The sequence below is a fragment of the Oxyura jamaicensis genome, chromosome 3 (assembly GCF_011077185.1).
Source record: "Oxyura jamaicensis isolate SHBP4307 breed ruddy duck chromosome 3, BPBGC_Ojam_1.0, whole genome shotgun sequence".
In the NCBI taxonomy this organism is placed as follows: domain Eukaryota; kingdom Metazoa; phylum Chordata; class Aves; order Anseriformes; family Anatidae; genus Oxyura; species Oxyura jamaicensis.
Window position 1 is genome coordinate 82,159,567 of NC_048895.1, and position 9,829 is coordinate 82,169,395.

Genomic DNA, 9,829 nt, shown 5'->3' on the forward strand with positions numbered 1-9,829 from the left:
AGAAAAAGAAAAAGAAAAAGAAAAAGAAAAAGAAAAAGAAAAAGAAAGAAAGAAAAAGAAAGAAAAAGAAAGAAAAAGTATACAGCAATAAAATGTGTTCCTTTTACTGAATTCTTGATATTTTTATTTAAATTGAAAAATATCAGCTTTGGCACATCTGGAGGAAAGGAATGTTCCCCCAAATTACCAAGATTTTGAAAAAAAAAATAAATATTAGAAATTAAGGTATTCACCAGTCAGTACTTCCAGCAAAAAGTCTGAACCCCTGGGCAACCTGCACATTTCAATTGTCACTTTGAACTTTGGAACAAAGGGTAGACTGTAAAACCAGTTTATAAAAAGTATTATGAGATACCACAACTGGCATTTTTATGACCTTATTAAACTACATCCAAGTGTCATAAATTATATGTAATGAAAGTGAATAGAATCTCTGACTTGATTTTAATATTAGGAACATGCTTATTAGTTTAAGGTGTTTTTTTTTTTTTTTTTTCTGAATATAAGGGGTATTTTTGTTGTTTTCTTACTTTAGCAGCTGATGTTATGTGGAAGTCATAAATGCCAGATTACATTAAATTCTTTTTGTTCATATAATAATATTGTTTGTAAATTATTTGGGAGTAATAAGCTGGCTTTCTCACTAAGTAAAGCTAAAGGTGTTAATTTAGACTCAAAACATTCCACATTTTTATGAAAAAAACATATCAACTGACCAAGTTTGGACATGAAAATCAAGTTGTGGTTCAGAAAATAAATAAATAGATAAATCAATAAATAAATATCTTTCCAGAATGTTTGTTCAGAAAATCTTGTGATTTTTTTTTCCACTCAATACCCTATCTCTGCAGTAGGAGGAAACTTTGCAGATGTCTGTTCAAAGGAAACCCATTTGGGGATCTGCTACTGTTTTAGATGAACTGCTTATGCCCAAAAGTAGCATAAAAATGTGTCGATACATCTCAGAAGCAGAGCACTCACCACAGGGGGATATTATCTGTGCCATTCTCTTGAGAACATCAGTCAGCTGTACTGCAAGAGACCAAAGGTCCATCTGAGCCAGCAGCCTGCCTCTCATGCTACCCAAAAGGGAAAGTCTAGGGAAGAATATAGGACTCATAAGAGCAGAGCACACATATACTGGACTTTGTCCTCTCAGTCCTGTCACCTTTCTCCAGTTGTGACATGGAGGAGTCACATTGGACTCTGTGAACTAGTGGTGATTTCCATGTCCCTATTACCACCCAGTGATGCTCTTTTCCATGAGCTTACCTGCTCCTCATGCACCAGTGAAACAGTTAGCACTAAACTCCTGTAATTTCTAGGGTTTTGCAGCTCACTCGGGTTAGGGACAATGCCCACTAGTTGCAGGGGCAGCTGTGACAAATTTTTGACTCCTGTTACAAGAGAAGGAGTCTTGTTTGCCAATGGTACATCTATAGCCTTTGTGGCCAGCCTGCCTGGCTTTCCTGAGCATGGAGAGCAGCAGCTCTGAGCTCCCCAGAGACCAGGCTCTGGACTAGGAATGTGGGGATGCCCAGGACCCCTCCGCACATCCTAAAGATGCTCGGTGTGGGTTCAGGATCTCTTCTGAGAGGTCCCAACTACTGGCAGACCCAGGCAGTGTAGGTGTGCAATCCAGCAGCCTGCTGTCCACAACACCAGGGAAAACACCTTCTGCAGGTGACAGCACGCCTCCTCTAGGATGACCAGCAGGGATGTCAGTGCTTTGTTCAGACACAACTCCTGGAAAACAGCAATCTTCATCCAGCTGTCAGGATACAAACAAAATTGTGAGTGATGTTGAGGTGTGCTAAGTGGAAGTTTTGCTTGTAAGGGAGGACAGAAAGCTCTCATGTTCCTTTTCTCCTAATCAAAATTTGTTTAAATAAAGAGGAGAAGAAACTCACTACAATATCAAAAATATGTTGTGGTAATTCCTCAGACCAGAGCATTTGTAGTGATTTTCTTTTCTCAGAAAGCACAAAAAGAAAAAACAAACAAACAAACAAAAAACCCTACACAGTATATTTTAAGCATTTGAAGTACTAAGAATTTAACTAGACTGGGCTGTGCACTAAGGGGAACAATCTTCCACCACAATTATTCATGATGTTGCAGGGAGAATTGCTATTCTGCACTGGAGACTGAGACTTTGTAGAGCCCCAGAGTGACATTTCCTCTCCCACTTCTTGCTGCTACATCCCAACTTCTCCATTCTCCCAGCCAGCATATCATGGGCCTGAAGAGCACAGGGTGCTCCTGCAAAGATAACTCCACCAGGGAAGAAGCTTTATTCCACCCTTCCATGACAGACACTGGCTAAATGCCACAATATAGACCATAACTGTCTGTAGATAGTAAACATGAATTTTATTACCTAATAGGTTTCTTAAAAATACCAAAGAGAAAGCCAAAGCTTATTCTAGGCTTGGGGAAGGAAATGAAGTTGCCAACACTGATGTCATCAATGAGATTTTGGAGAATTTCACACATAGACTTGCTCCAGGACTGCCAGGCTAAAGGGGAAAAGAGAGAAGAAAAGCACCTCCACCTCCTCAAAAATAAAATAAAATAAAATAAAATAAAATAAATAAATAAAAAACAAAACAAAACAAAACAAAAACATTAAAACTAAGGAGAAATAATGAGACCTCAGAATGCCAGGAATAACAAACTTTAAAAATCTGGGCAAACGGAGAGAAAAAGTAAAAAAATGTATTTTTAACCCAAAAGAGAGACATAAACAAACACAGGCAATTTGTGGTAAGTGAAGTAGTCTCAGTGAATGTGTAACTACTCTTTTTTTTTATCATCACACAATTTGTCTTCACTGCATAGTTTGCCTAGCAAAAGATTGTACCTTCATCAGCACATCTCCTAAATGCCTGAGAAAGGAAAAGAATGGGCTCTGGAGGAGCAGAGCAACAGGAGGAGCACCTGTTAAAATAGATAGCAATTTGTTACAGATACCATTAACCTGCAGCTGTGCATAGGACCTCCCTGTACTGAAAGCAAGAAATGTTAAAAAGCCCTTGGAAGGACAGGATACCTGCTGCACAAATGGCAGAAAAGCAGCAGCCCATTTTGGCTTTTAAAATGATGTGTGCGGTGTGGCAGCTTCAAACAAAAGATCATTTGCTGACGTGAGAATGCAGACAAAATCTCTGCAGAGGTTTTTAAGGAGCCTGCCGGCCTGGACCATGGGGAGAAGCTAGTGAAACTCAGAAGATAAGATTTTAAAACAAAACAACAACAAAAACAATCGACTTGAAACAGTGGAATACTTCTCACTGGAAGTCAGCCATCTATGGTTAGGCTACCAGCAAGAAGAACTGTTTTGGGCCCTCCCTTTCATTGCCAGTAGACTCCAGAGGACAATTCTTTCTTTATTTTAGCTACTTGTCCTAAGATAGAACAATTCTTTTTCTGTCCAGTGTATATTTCCCCACTAACTTGGTTTTAAAGTGAGATGGTGAGTTTCTGATTCCCATGATGAGTGTGCGCTGAAACCCCATTTGCTGCAGAAGATTGTTGTGGCTATACGCTGCCCATTCCATGCAACCTGTGAAGCAAGAAAGATGGCTGGGCAGACATTGTAAAAAAATAAATTAAATGGAAATGACCCTCTATTTCACATCATTTGACAGACAGCAATGATACAGAAACAGTACAGAGTAAGCCAAAACGTTGTTTATTAACATAAAAATTTCTGAAGGGATGAAGGTTACTCAGAGAACTCAAATAGAACATGTGCTTTTAGCTCTCTCTCCACCGAGAGCATCCCTGCTCGCAGAGAGGTGATTGCAGTGCATTGCAGCACAGCAGCAGCCCGTGGGCTCACTCACACCCGGTGTTCAATGTTGCAGTCAGCTCTGCAACTTTCCAGTTACATATGGTCACAGACTCTGTGGTATTTTGAAAAATGCATAAGTGAGAATGGGAAAGATGTTTCTAAATAGGGAAGAAAATGTTTATTATCAGAAGTATATTAAAGTAATTATTAAGTCATGTAAAATTTTAGTTTGATATTACCAAATCTCCTGAAATAAAAACTTACCATTTCTAATGCCTGGAGAAAAACCAACTCCATTTCTTGAAAATGTTTCGCTGTTGGAACAAAGGTGGTGGTGCTGCTACAGCTGGTCAAATTTCAAAATGAAATAGAACTATTTCTGCACTTTTCCTTAATGCACACATTTTCTATCTATGGTGTATTTTTTTACATTTAACTACTAGCCTAGAAATACATTTTTTGCTCTTTGAGGTAGTAATGCTATCAAGTCTAATAATAACACAAAACTTCTAATAATTAACACATTGCTTTTATTTGTTTGAAGGTACATATGTGTATGCATAGTCACTCAACTAATGTCATACATACAAATGTCACTTGATGCTGTGACTTCTGAGACAAAAGTACCAACAAACAGCAATGTCTATAGTGCAGTATATCATCCCCTTCCTTTTGTAAAGCATATACATGCCCTTTGCTGTCAGGATAACCCTTGATGTTGAAAGGAGATGCAAAGACTGTCTATGGATCTTTAGTAAACTCAGTTCATGTGTCTTTTTTTCCCAATGGATCAGTAAAACTGAATTGTTATTCTTCTTTTGAAATATCTGTGTTGGAGGGTTTCCACCTTTCTTCATAAATGTGTAGACAGGTCTGATGGTCAGGGTTATATAGTGCATCCATCTGTAGCTCCAGGTGTCTGAAGCTGGTCTCTGGGCACTGATAACATAAGGTGTGGTCTGCAGAGGAGGGATTTTATTAGTTACATCTTTAGCTACTTGAGGAAGGAGAGCATATAATTTAAGACACTTTGATGCCTTAAAAACATGTGAAGTATGTTTAAGGCATCAAAGAGACTGAAATAGAGGAAAACAGCATGAAACTTCAAGTTTTGAATAAAGTGGGACTTCTAAATGAGTTTAAAAAAACTTGAGAGAGGTTAAAAGAGAATGAAAGGAGAGAATGGAGAAACAAGGCCTACTATAACAAGTGCTAATGCTTTCTGATCTGCATGATATAAAAAGCACTGAAGAAGCTGAGCAGAAAGAGAAAGAAGAAATGCACAAAATAATTGACTATGCAAACATCTGTCTCCCCTGCAAGTAACCCTTTTGTTCCACATTATTCTGGGATCGTGAAGTCCCAGCCTGTGATCAAGGCCCAGTAGCACCACAGAAATACGTATGACAAGAAGTTGTTCACAAGAGAAGTGCTCTGACATGTTATATATTTATTACCAGCTGACAGTGTGTTCAGCTCTTAGGACCTAATCCTGTAGCCCATGCCATCGATGGAAATGTTGACATTTCCTTCATCTGGCTTCAAGTCAGGAAGACCTGGTTTCAGGTTGGCACTGAGGCAGGGCGAGCTGCCCCAGGCTGGCTGGTGTGTTGTGGTTTAGCCCCAGCAGGCAGCTCAGCACCACCCAGCTGCTCACTCATTCTGCCCAGGTGGGATGGGGCAGAGAATCAGAAAGTAAAAGTATGAGAATTTGTGGGTTGGAATAAGGACATTTTACTAAAGCAAAAACTGCATGTGCAAGCAAAGCAAAACAAGGAATTCATTTGCTACTTCCCATATGCAGGCAGAAGTCCAGCCACTGAAAGGAGAGCAGAGCTCATCATGAACACTAATTCATTGGGAAGAGAAACACCATCACTCTGAAAGTCCACCCCTTCCTCCTTCTTTACCCCAGCTTTTGTTGCTGAGCACAACACCACATGATATGGGACATCCCTTTGGGCAGCCTGGGCCAGCTGCCCTGGCCGTGTCCCCTTCCAACTCCTGGTGCACCCCCAGCCTCCTCGCTGGCAGGGCAGCGCGAGGAGCAGGAAAGGCCTTGGCTCTGTGTAAGCACTGCTCTGCAACATCAGTGTGTTATCACAACTATTTTCATCAGAAATTGAAAACAGCATCATACAAGCCCCTACAAAGAAAAATAACTCCTGGCTCATTGCTTGCATGGAGGAACAGGTGTTTCGGGGTTTCAGCACCTGCCTTCTCTAACTCCCAGCTAAGATGAGCTATCTGGGAATGGTCAGGATAGAAAAGTAAAGCTCTGCAGATAGGAGCAAGTCTTTGGGGGACAACTACAGAGTAAGAGGTGTGAGTAAATATGCATGCATAGAAATTTCAAGCTATATGTTATACTTCTTATTCCAACTTAGGAAAGAAGCCATCAGAAACATTATAATTTTAAGGTCGCAAAGTTTGCATTTTAATATAAAAATGTTGTTGGTTTTATATGCCACTGTATGTTTTGATGCCAAAGCCAGTGTCTTGCCAAAGATATGGGAGTTCATCTCAGTTATTTCTCGTTCCCCTTTATTGTGTGGCCTTCCCTAACACACAGACTTGGATGGAATAGCCCCACTTTCATGGTCTGTGTAGAAGATTTCTTTGAAAATGCAAAGAAAAATACAACACGGGAAGACTTTCCATGACTGTTCGGGCTGGGGATAGTTCTGCAAAGCACTGAGCAGCTACAGTTCAGTGCAGAAATTAATATCAAGTGTCAGCTTAACACTGTCTTCATATAAAGAGTGGGATGGAGGACATTGACTTTTGTCTACACCTGCATAGAAAGCACTCCCAGAATGGTAGTGGCACACTCCCAACATCTGCTCCTTCCATTGAACTTAGCTGTAAATTGAAATTCCATTGCAATGTTTTTAGACTCAGTTGAAGTAAGGAGACTGTCAGAAATCCTCTTTAAACTCACCCTTATCCAAACAGGAAGCTGACCCCTAACCCCCGGACGTAACAGTACACCAGTGGAAATTTCATTATCCCCGTTTCAGCTGTACTAAGTGAAAATTAATTGTGTAATTATCTGGATGAGCGCATGTGTAAAATTTTACAATGTGCCAGTTAGATTAAGTAACGTGTTAGTGGCATGGTTTAGTGCAGAGTCAAGGCTGTCTTATAAAAACGGCATACAAAGTCCGACAAGATTTGAAAGAAAAGAACATATGTCTGAACAAACGTTAACATAAGAATGTAATGTAATACTTAATACTATAACCTGACTAAGATTTTAGCCTTCTGTGATGGAAGTTCATCTGGCATAGGAAAGATCTTTTGTCTGTCACCTTAAAATTACAAGAATTGGTTGTCAAAATATTTTGAGATTTTTATATATGTATATATATATTAAGTATTAAGGAGGCAAATGATGGCTTTCTGACAATATTTTTTTCTACTTTGTACTGTATCTGCTTGATACCTCTTTCATTTGTACAGTGAAACGTTCCATGTTTTCTAAGTTAAAAAAAAAAAAAAAAAAGAGAGAGAGAAAGGAAAGAAGAGAGAGAAAGGAAAAAACAGATCAGACTGTAACTTAGCACATGAGAAATGCAAGATACTGAAGTCAACGCCCTCATAAGAATTGAGGGACATATCTTATGGGGCCCAGGGAAATCAAAATATAGCTATTTAGAATAAATTATTTCCATTTCAAAGCCACGGACATGTTTGTATAACAAGATGGCTGGGCAAAAGATGCTGCTTGGAAGAAGTCTAGTTCTTTGAAAAGTAATATTATTTTTAAAGAGTTTGGTAAGTAATATTTTAAGGTCTATCAATCTTACTGTTCAAAGATTTTTGTGTAGAATCCCTTCAGCAGTACCAAACCAATACACTATTAACATTTCTTAAAAACAGAGGAATGAAAATAACTTTTAATGAGATGTCAGTGAAATCAATAGAACAGAATATGTGCTGGAAGGCTCAGTATTACAGTGAGAAGTCCCACTGCAGCACTCTGCTACTAAATCAGGATGGAGACAGGAGATGATCCAGACATTTCTGTGTACAAATGAGGGGTATGCAGAAGAATAAAATCTGAAGGAGTTAGTGCCTGACATGGATTTTAGATATGTTATTACAAGAGCAAAAGTTGGGATTTCCATTTCATGTGCAATTTAGCCACCAAAGGCTTGTAAAAACAGAGACAGAATTTTTAGTATTACAGTTTATTTTTTATCTGTAAATAATCCACCAGATATATGAAGAAAAGTGACTATACAAAAGGTGGAAAAAGAAAATCCAAGAAAAAAAATCAGAAAAAGAAAGTGCATGACTCACATACATGCCTTCCAATTCCCTTCCCAAGATGTTGGTCTCACATGCCTTTTGCCAAAGTCCAGACGTCAAGTCAGTGTATTACTATGTTAACAGACATGGATGTTTGAAATGGGAGGAAACCTAACGACATAGAATGAGCACTGAGAAAGACAGGTTTGTGTCCCAGAGATTTCATCTGCCTCACCATGCCGTCGCAGGAGCCACATGGGGAAGGCTCTGGCATGTCGTAGGGAACAGAGTGTTTCTCTTCTGAGCTCACCATACATCATTTGTTCTGGTTGAGGCTGGGACACAAGGTAAGTGACCACACAGGAGCAAAGCATAGCTGCGGGAGAATGTTTAAGTCAACAAAAAGTGTGTTTTTGTAAAAGAAACTGACCTGCAAGCCTTTTTGGCTGTATTAAGTTGAAAGCCTCCGTCTGGAGCCCATGAGCGGGACTGTCGGAAACCCTCCTCACTGAACTAACTCTGGGCCTGATGGGGACAATGGCAAATTGATTATCCTTGGAAGGGAATTAAGGACAACCATGACTATTCCTGTTAACCTCATGCCAATTACTTCTGTGCATTTCTCAGTGGATAGGAACAGACACAGAAGAGACTCTTGCTCCTCAGCATTTTATCCACACCACCCTCCAAAACAAAAATAAAACAAAAACAGCAAACAAAGCAAACAAACAAACAGAAACCATCACCTCTCTCACCCAGCCCACACGCTGCTCCCTGCAGCCAGCTGCCATCAGCATTCACCTCCAAAAATACAGGAGATTTTTCTGTGAAGATCTCAATAAAGAACTGATAATTAGGAGAAGGGTACACAGAGATCCAGAAGCTTGCCAAGTAAGACGTTTCTCTAGCTAAATACAGTTTTTGCCCAGATTAAGCAATAATGGAACAAATGCTGACTTACCCCACTAATTGCTGACATGAGATAGTACTTAGAACAATATAACCTTTGTTTTAATGCAGTTTAGCTGGAAAAAAAAAAAAAAAAAAAAAAAAAAAAAAAGAGGTATTTTCATGTTGGTGACCCATACAGTTTCTAAAATATATATCCCAGATCACAGTTACCCACAACCAAGCTTCAAACTCTTTAAATTCAGTATTTCATCTTTTCTCCCAAGCCACCTCTGAAACATATGCCCTGCTTTAATACTGTGTTTTGTGTTTTTTGTTTGTTTGTTTTTTTCTGAACCAGAAAAAGAAAGAGCACGTGTTGGTAAGCCTGGGAGCCAGTTTCTCCAAGACTACTTTATATCACCTCAGCAATACAATGCCACCTTAAAATGGCCTGAGCCAGTGAGCAGTGACGCATCCTGTCTCTATCACCCTTCTGATGGAAATGCTCTTGCTGTTTCCTGCATTCGCTACCCTCGCTCCTTGTGGATCCTAGTACCAAGGTGAAAAAGAGCATCTTCTGGAGCTGGAGGAGCAGTAAAAGACATGAGAAATAGTTCCCTGCTGCCTTTTATTCCCACAGCAAATGCCGTAAATGCTCCTGTGATGCTGAGGCAAATCTGGCTGCAATCAGGTGTCTTCTGTCCCTTTTGAGCCTGGTTTGGTCAAAAAGGAGAAAAAAAAAAAACTTTTGGAGGGAGTTGCTCTCGAAATTCATGTTGGGTTAAAATGCTGGGCTTGGATTTGCTTTGGGGTTTGGAGACTTTTTGTTTTGAAGATGTGTGGTTCCTCATCAAGTGCTCATGATATCACCTCATGATAGCTAACAGA

At 39.6% G+C, this 9,829-nt stretch overlaps 1 long non-coding RNA gene across 1 annotated transcript; it reads right to left on the reverse strand.

Annotated features, from left to right (window-relative positions):
- Positions 1-4,303: 4,303 nt before the first annotated feature.
- Positions 4,304-9,547, reverse strand: LOC118164702. The gene is made up of 3 exons (XR_004749619.1): positions 9,382-9,547; positions 9,012-9,290; positions 4,304-4,755 (listed from the first exon to the last, which is right to left on the reverse strand). It is a non-coding gene; the product is annotated as an uncharacterized LOC118164702 (long non-coding RNA).
- Positions 9,548-9,829: the final 282 nt, after the last annotated feature.